This window comes from Perognathus longimembris, chromosome 28, assembly GCF_023159225.1.
Source record: "Perognathus longimembris pacificus isolate PPM17 chromosome 28, ASM2315922v1, whole genome shotgun sequence".
Lineage (NCBI taxonomy): Eukaryota > Metazoa > Chordata > Mammalia > Rodentia > Heteromyidae > Perognathus > Perognathus longimembris.
In genome coordinates this window covers 74460181-74468616 of record NC_063188.1, presented here as the reverse complement: position 1 = coordinate 74468616, position 8436 = coordinate 74460181, and the positions used below count along the sequence as shown (strand labels likewise).

The 8436-nt window shown below is 39.9% G+C and overlaps 1 protein-coding gene across 1 annotated transcript in view; it reads right to left on the bottom strand.

The window, feature by feature from the left end:
• Positions 1-3719: 3719 nt before the first annotated feature.
• The window catches only part of Nbdy (negative regulator of P-body association), a 29951-nt gene continuing 25234 nt past the window's right edge, over positions 3720-8436 (bottom strand). The window contains exon 3 of the mRNA XM_048336554.1: positions 3720-4104. The gene's annotated coding sequence lies outside the window, so the exon portion shown is untranslated. The remainder of the gene's footprint in view (positions 4105-8436) is intronic.

Here is an 8436-nt window from a genome sequence, read left to right as displayed (position 1 = left end):
GAGGCCTCTACCTGCTTGTAGAAGGAACTCTCTGTGCTGGAGTTACCAGTGAAAGAATCCAAGAAAAGTGAATAGGAAGCATTCCTTTTTCCATTCAGGCACAAATAGGGCTTTACTTCCCTCTAAAAGGATTGTGTTAATTTATCTTAGAAGCAAGCCAGTGAATAGACTGAAAGGAGTGCTGAATTCTTATTCTTGCTGGTAGAGATCTCCATTCATGCCCCCCCCCCCAGAGATTCTGAGGCCTTCATTATTGCTGGAATAAGCCATGCAAAAATACTGGCCTGTTTCCTCCAGAGAAGGTTTACTTTTTATTTGATTCATGGGCTCACAGTTATTTTGTTAGAAGTCACAATTTCAAGTAGCTTCTGGGAAAAGAGTAAAACAAGCCCTAGGCCATGGGTAAGTCAGAAGCAGAGCAGATCCCAGCTATGAGAAGTGCTAACAAGGCTCATAGCTCAAATATGCCCTCTTTGTTCTTTATGTTTGAGGAAATTCTTCCAAAGCACCGTCCTTGCTGTTCCTTAAGCATGATGATTTAAAAGCCAAGCTTGAGCCTGGTACCTGTGGTTAATACCGGAAATCCTAGCTACTCAGTAGGCTAAGGATTATGGTTCAAAGCCAGCCAAGGCAGGAAAGTCCCATGGGACTCTTATTTCCAATTAAACAGGACACAGGAAGTGCTGCTGTGGCTCAAAGTGGTAGAGCGTTATCCTTGAGTGAAAAAGCCCAGGGATAGTGCACAAGCCACGAGTTCAAGCCCTATGACAAACAGAACAACAACAACAAAAACCAAGTTTGTAAATTTAGCAAACTGTATATATGGGTGCTATAGATGTGGACTAAGCCCTTTAACCCTTGAAAAGAAACTAGTATTTGAGGTATTCTTCCTGAGTGTAATGTGTAGCAGTCTGGATAAATTAGCACATGAATATGTCTCTGCTATTACTTATAAGGATAAGGATATGTTCTCTGGCATCTCATTTATAGGGTGTCTTTAAGCTGGATTTTCACTTTTTATTGGAGAGAACTAATTTTTGTATAGGAAGGAAAACAAAGCAAGAGAAATTGAATACTCTAAAACTTGGTGCCTAGCACCTGGGGCAGGTAATGGGGACTCTCTCTCCCAAAGGGAGTAAAAGTTCAAAAAAAGTCACAGTATGTCACAGCAAGCTATTCCCCACAGACAAACAGCTCAAATACATAAGTGACCTGGAGACTGCACAACAAGCTTGCTTAGATAAGAAACTCATTGCATTCTTCAACAAATTCTTGAGCGTGTGAAGCCATGAGCCATTCTGAGATAAATGCTATTGCCTACAATATGCTTTGCTCTTAGGTCATAAAACCTGGCATAATCACATTTTAGGGTCTCCATGGATACCCCACAGCATTGACTAGACAAAAATGAAGAAAGTGTCCCTTGACACAGACTCAGAGAGTTTTATGTTGTGAATGTGTAGGCTATGATGGGAGGAAAGTATGCTCTGGAATCACTATCATCAAACCTCCCTGTGTCTTAGAGTAATACCAGTCACATGTGCTTTGGAACCAGGTTTGTAGACCCCAAGCCCCGAGGAATCCCAAGTTAGTTCCATCCACTTGTCCCCATATGCCAAATAAAGAGACATGGTGAAGGGCAGAGAAAGGAAACTTATTACAGTACAGTCATGGAAGACAGCACTTCAGAACATCCTCAGTGGTAGACATTGGCTTCAGGTTAAGTAAGGAGAATTGGAGGCAAGGTTTACAAAACATATGGAGAATGAACAAATTCAACAGTGGTACTCACTGGATACTATGTTGAAAATAACCTATACAACTTGTGGGTAGAGAGAGGAGGGAAAAATTGGGAGAGAGCTAGGGAATGGGTGACATTGTGCAAGAAGAAATCTACTCTTTACCTGACTGAGGTAACTGTAAACACTCTGTACATTGCCTTCATAATAACAATTAAAACAAAGTAAAAAAGAAAGATGTGGATAGCTAAAAAAAAAGTCTGAAGTCTCCGGGTTGACCTTTAGCTCAGTCTTTGTCCTAAGAGGAATTCCAGAGAAGCTGTTATTACTTTATGACTGGAGCAGAACAGGAACAAGGTGGTCCCCTGAATTTGGGGTTGTTTGCTTTCAGATAAGGAGACATTACTTATTTGATGGGCAGTTTCCCTTCCACGCAGATGGTTATCAATGAATCTGGTCTTTCTCGGTGATTGCAAAGTTGACTGCAGCAGAGAATAGCTCAGACTAAAGAGCACAGATTCAAAGTTGAGGGACTTTTACTTCATTCACAGTACCCAGCAAAAGCATCTTTTAAGTTGCCTCTTAACAGTTTCACAGGCAGGGGCCAGGCCCGAAGTTTCCAGGATGGAAAGTATCAGATCACTAGGTTTCGAATGCCCCCTCCTTCCAGCACAGAACTTGGTGGTTCAATTGTTCCTTTCTCCTCAGAGGCATCTGGTATTTCACTGTGGCGTAGGCAATTGTCATGGCTCGGGCCCTCAGACTTTAGAAACATCCATAGAAAATAACATGCCTAGAGTAGCTGCCTAGAGTACCATGCATGCTGCTGGTGGTTGGTCAGGAAATGGTCTCACTATCACTCTAGCATTTCCCATGTGTTAGGGTAGACAGATGGGAAAATTCCAGATAGAATATACCCCTGGTTCTATCAACATTCTACCCTATCCAGTTTGTCAAGAAGCACCTGGCCCAGTCTACATTCCATCCCAACTCCTTGGAAAACTGAAAGGAATTTTAACAAGCTGCAGCCATGACCCACCACCCCTTCGCATACCTGTCAGATTCCAACCTTTCTTAAAGCCTGAGAAAATTAACTCATCATACCTCATTAACATTCACTCTCTCCTGAATTTTTGAGTATCCTATTAGCTAGGAGGACTTTTCACTCATTTCTTTCTCTATTATATTTTTGTCTTTTTTTTCTGTAGGTTGGTTCTGGGGCTTGGACTCTGAGCCTAGGCATTGTCCCTGAGCTTTTCCCTCCCTCAAGGTTAGTGCTCTACCACTTGAGCCAAAGTGCTCAACTTTTTGACTTTTTGGTGGTTAATTGGAGATAAGAGTCTCACAGACTTTCCTGTCCAGCTGGATTTGAATCATTATTCTCAGATCTCAGCTTCCTGAGTAGCTAGGATTACAGGTATGAATTATAAGCACTGGGCTTATCATTAATTTTTAATTATTTTCTTATTTTTAGTTCAAAGTTCTTTGTTTTCTTTCTCATTTTTTATGATTTTTTAAAAACATTTTCATTCCCCCCACCTTTTTGTTCCTTCTTTCCAGTGCTGAGGACTGAACCCAGCCCCCTTGAGCCTCTAAACTACTCTCAACTCCCAGCTCAGGTGGGTGGAACTAAGTTCTGGCTAAAACTCAGTCCCACTTGAATCTGGCAGAGCATTGTATTTAAAGAAAATGGGAAAGGAACTTCCAGCTGTTGACCCAACCCCAGGTAAACACTGTTAGGGGGTATCTGAGGTCCTACTCCTACTCCTGAGCAAACATTTCCACAGTAGCTGGAGACAGGAAAAACACAATGTCTAGATAGGACTCCTTCATTGATTGCAGCTGCACCAAGTCAGGCTGGTAAGGCCATAGCTGAGTCCTGAAACCAAGTTTATAGACCCCCAGGCCCAAAGTCCAGCAATCCCATATTAGTTCTTGCCATTTGCCCCCATACAAGGGACAATTAAAGAGACATGATATAGAGCAGAGAAAGGAGGTTTACTACATGACAGTCATAGGAAGACAGCATTTCAGTACATACATTGTTAATCATCTTCAGAAGTACAGACATTGACTTCAAGTTCAATGGGGATAAATAGGGGCAGGGAATGATAAAGGTATGCATAGTTAAATTGTCTCAAGTCACAGGTATGGCCTGAGTGACCATACCTGAGTTCCATCTTTGTCTGGAGAAGCCTGGTGGGTGGTTGATCTGTAGCTTTTGGCTGTTCTCTTCAAGATAAGAAGATGGTATTGCCCATTTGAAGAACAGTTTGCCTTTTGTCACAAGATGCTTCTTGGTTAATCCTATTCTTACTGGAGCCCAAGATTTGAATCAAGCTGAAGGTCCAGATCTTCAGGTGCCCTAAAACATGAGTGAAACAATCAGTACCAGAACCACTGTCAAATAGCAGCGCTCATATCAACAGTGCCTGTGGAAACCACAAACAGGATAAGGGTCTACAACTTCTATAGTAAGAGTAACCATAGGAGAATGGCCTAAGTACACTGCTTTCTATACCACATCTGCCTAGAGTAACAAAAGATCTCCATTCTTATAAGAGTACCAAGCACAGAGAATCTTTCTAGCTCCAATAAGTGTGTAGCATTAGACATGTAAAGCTTTCTTTAAAACTACAAAATCTGTTCCTAAGTTGGCTAATTAACACGACCATTTGGGAAGGTTTCATGGTCTCCTATCAAACTGGCTTCCTTTTTAGTTTCATTGTTCTGTTTTCACACATGTGTTTTTCACACATAAAGTATTGTAGACTATGTTCATACCCCCTAACCTCTCAATTTACCCTCTTCATAACAGAAATAATCTATTTTACATTCCTGTTATTCACGTTTTTAGAGTATGCTGATTGTTCAGAAGGGTTCCACTTTAGTATTTCACACATGTATATGTAGTTTTAAAATCTGATTGACTTCCTTTTTACTACTCTTTCCTCATTCTCATACATATAACCCCCACTACTCAATAGTTTTTAGTGAGTTTTATTCAACTTCCTTGTGTGTGTGTGTGTGTGTGTGTGTGTGTGTGTGTGTGTGTGTGTGTGTACTGGAACTTGAACTCAAAGCCTCATATTCTCACTTGACTTTTTTTCCCTCAAGGCTAGAGTTCAACCAACTTGAGCCTCAACTCCACTTTGGCTTTTTTTCTGGTCAATAGAACATATTAGTCTCACAAACTGTTCACAGAGTTGGCTTCGTACTGCGATCCTGTGTTCTCAGCTTCCTCAGTAGTACAGGCATGAACCACTGGTGCCCAGCGCTCAGCTTCCTTTTTTAAAATATCACTACACTGAAGTATGATAAATAACATTCAGCTTCCTGCTTTAAAAAAATACCACTTCAGACATACTTAAGGTCTTGATAAGGTTGAAAGTCAGTAAACACCTGTAAAACATCATCACAATATATGTTGTAAGCTCATTCATTAGTTCCAGAACCTGCCTCAACTCTCATTATTGTTCACTATTATTATTTAGTGTTAAGGACTATTAACATTGTAAGTTCAGTTCCTCTTCAACATATGATGTGGTTGCATACCATTTAACACTTTTTTGTGGGTTGTGGGGCTTGAACTCAGGATCTGGGCACTGTCCCCGAGCTTCTTTGTGCTCAAGGGTAGGGTTCTACCACTTGTGCCACTTTGTGTTTTTGAGTGGTTAATTGGAGATGAGTCTCCTGGGGACTTTTCTGCTCAAGTTGGCTTTGAAGTATGATCCTCAGATCTCAGCCTCCTGTGTAGCCGGATTACAGGTGTGAGCCACCAGGGCCTGGCCTCATTTAACCCTTTATAATCTGAAAAATCATAAACAAAAATGTATTAAATAAGCTCAGCCCACAGAAAACATAACAACTTAGTCTATGTTAAATATGCTTAGAACACTGACATTAACCTTCAGTTAGGCAGGATATATCAAAGCCTATTTTATAAGCAAGTGTTAATTATGTTGTGGAATTTATTAAGTGCTACTCTGAATGTGAACATCAGTATGGCTCAGTGTTTTCAACATTAACACACATAGTGGAAAGCACAGTGGGCCTGAAGATTGCTTGAAGAATTGAGCATTAATTGCTGTCTTATGCATACACTATAGTGACAAGGTGATCAATTTCTCTTTTTTGATGAGATACAAAAAAGCAATAGCCAAGCCAGGTGCCAGTGGGTAATACTGTAATTCTAACTACTCAGGAGGCTGAGAACTGAGGGTTTCAGTTCAAAGCCAGCCAAGGCAGAAAAGTCTCCATGAGATTCTCCAATTAACCACTCAAAAACTGGAAGTGGCAATGTGGCTCAAGTGGTACAGTGTTAGCCATTAGCACAAAGGGGCTCAGAAACAGTACCCAAGCCCTGAGTTCAAGCTCCACAGCCAATAAAAAGTCAATAGCCATCCAGTGTGTTTACTGGTAGATTTATAGGCACTTTCTATTTACAAAAAATGAGGGAGTCTATGCAACCTATGTTTCTTTGGTCTGGCTACTTTGCTTATCATAATTTTTTCCAAGTCTTTCCATTTCCTTATGAATGGTACAATATCATTCTGATGGATTAGTAGAATTCCACGATGCATATATATATCACATTTCCTTGATCTATTTGTCCACTGAGTGGCATCTGGCTTGACACCATATCTTGGCTATGGTAAACAATGCTGCAATAAACATGGTTGTGCTGGTAGCCTTAGTATGGCCTTGTTTGTGTTCTATTAGGTAAATTTCCAGGAGTGGAATTGCTAGGTCATAGGGAAGCTCTGTTTAGCCTTTTCTTAGTCACCTCCATACTGCTTTCCAGAGTGGTTGAACGAGTTTTCATTCCCACTAAAAAAAAAAAAGTAGTCTGGGATATGATTAATTATACAGGTCTCTAGGCATTTATCTAGAGACCAAAGGAGGATAGGCTTAGCAGAGGATCACAAAGGCATAATGCCTATGTGCATTCGATCATATAAAATAATATTTTGGAAACAGTCTCTAAGAAATGGAAAAAAGAGGGGTTTAAAAATGTGTTGCTGTTTTTGTTTCCTTTTCTTGTTTGTTTATCTGTCTTTGGGAGGGTATGGAGGGCACAGAACGACAGGGCAAAGGGTGAACAAATGCAGTAAACACTCAGTAGACACTATGTTGAAAATGAACTATATGACTTGTGAGTGCAATGGGAGGGAAAAACTGGGAGACAGCAAGGGAAGTGGTGACATTGTACTCTTTATCTGACTTATGTAACCACAACCCCTCTGTATATCACCTTCACAATAACAATTTTTTAAAAAGCAATAGCCTAAAGGATGGCATACTTAAGGCAGGAATCCAAAGGTATAACTCCTCTGAACATCTAATATACTGTTTATCAAAGTGAATATAAGGAAGTACAGACATGTTTTAGGGGAGGCATTGGAGGCAGGATAAAGAAACAGTGGGAGAAAGGGTGAGTAAATGTAGTCACTATAGCCAAAGTACACTATGTAAAAAAGGAACTATATAACTTGAAAGGAGGGCTGGAAGGAGGAAAATGGGGGAGAATGAAGCGTTGTACTCACAACCTGATTTATGGAATTGTAACCACTTTGTACAACTAAATAATAATAATGATGAAATTTCCCTTTAGTGCTCTGAAGGGAAAAATAAGCCAGAATAATGTTAAAAAAAGTTCTAATAACTCCAGATGCTGGTGGGCCAAACCAGAAATGTCAGGTAGCTGAGACCTTAGGATCCCAGGCAGAAAAGTCTGTGAGACTCTTCTCTTTAAATCACTACCAAAAACTCAAATGTGGAGCTGTGGCTTAAGTGACAGACCTTAAGCTTGGGCAAAAAAGATCAGGACTCCAGGGCCTGCACACACAAATAGTCAATAGAAACTATTACTGTAGTAACACTTATTCATGGTTAGCAGGCATTGTGTTGTTTAGGAAGATATCAGCTTTGTACAATTTGGGTTTTTTGTAATATATTTTTATAGAAGAATAGTATATTATATCTGCCTGTCATATCTTACAAATCTCTTATAATTGCTATTTTTGTAATGCTCTACTAATCAAAGCAAATGCCTCCACCAGTTTCGCTGCTATGACCTATATTGTTGTTTCAGGTAAAACTTCCCTTCCTGAATTATTTTCCCAGTAGCTGTATCAACTCTTCATTGGAAACTTCCTCAATATCAACAAGCTTACTAGAATCTTGGAAGGGGGTGGGGATGGCTTGGAGTTTGAAATTGCAGTCATACTTACACTTGGCTTTTTCATTTGATTCTGGTGCTCTGCCTCTAGAAACACCCCCCTCCACTTATGTTTGTTTGTTTTTGTTGGTTAACTGGAGATAGAATCTCACAGATTTTTCTTCCTGAGCTGGCTTCTAACTGTGATCCTCAGATTTCAATTTCCTGAGTAACTAGGATAACAGGTATGAGCCAGTAGTGTCTGGCTCACTAATATGTTATTTACTGATGCTTCAATTCAACTGTTTTCCCAAGCATTAATATCTTGTTGCTTACCATTTCATGGCTAGAGCAATCTTCGTTAAGATATTTGAATGTGTTCATATGTATTTTCAAAAATTTTCTTCTAAGTGCCATTTTAATACTATATATGACTTCTTTCTATACTGAAACAATATTCCAGATAACATTCAAAATGGTAAAAACCTTTTCAGAAGTTTCAGAACATTTCAATAAATTCAATAAGAAACATTTGGC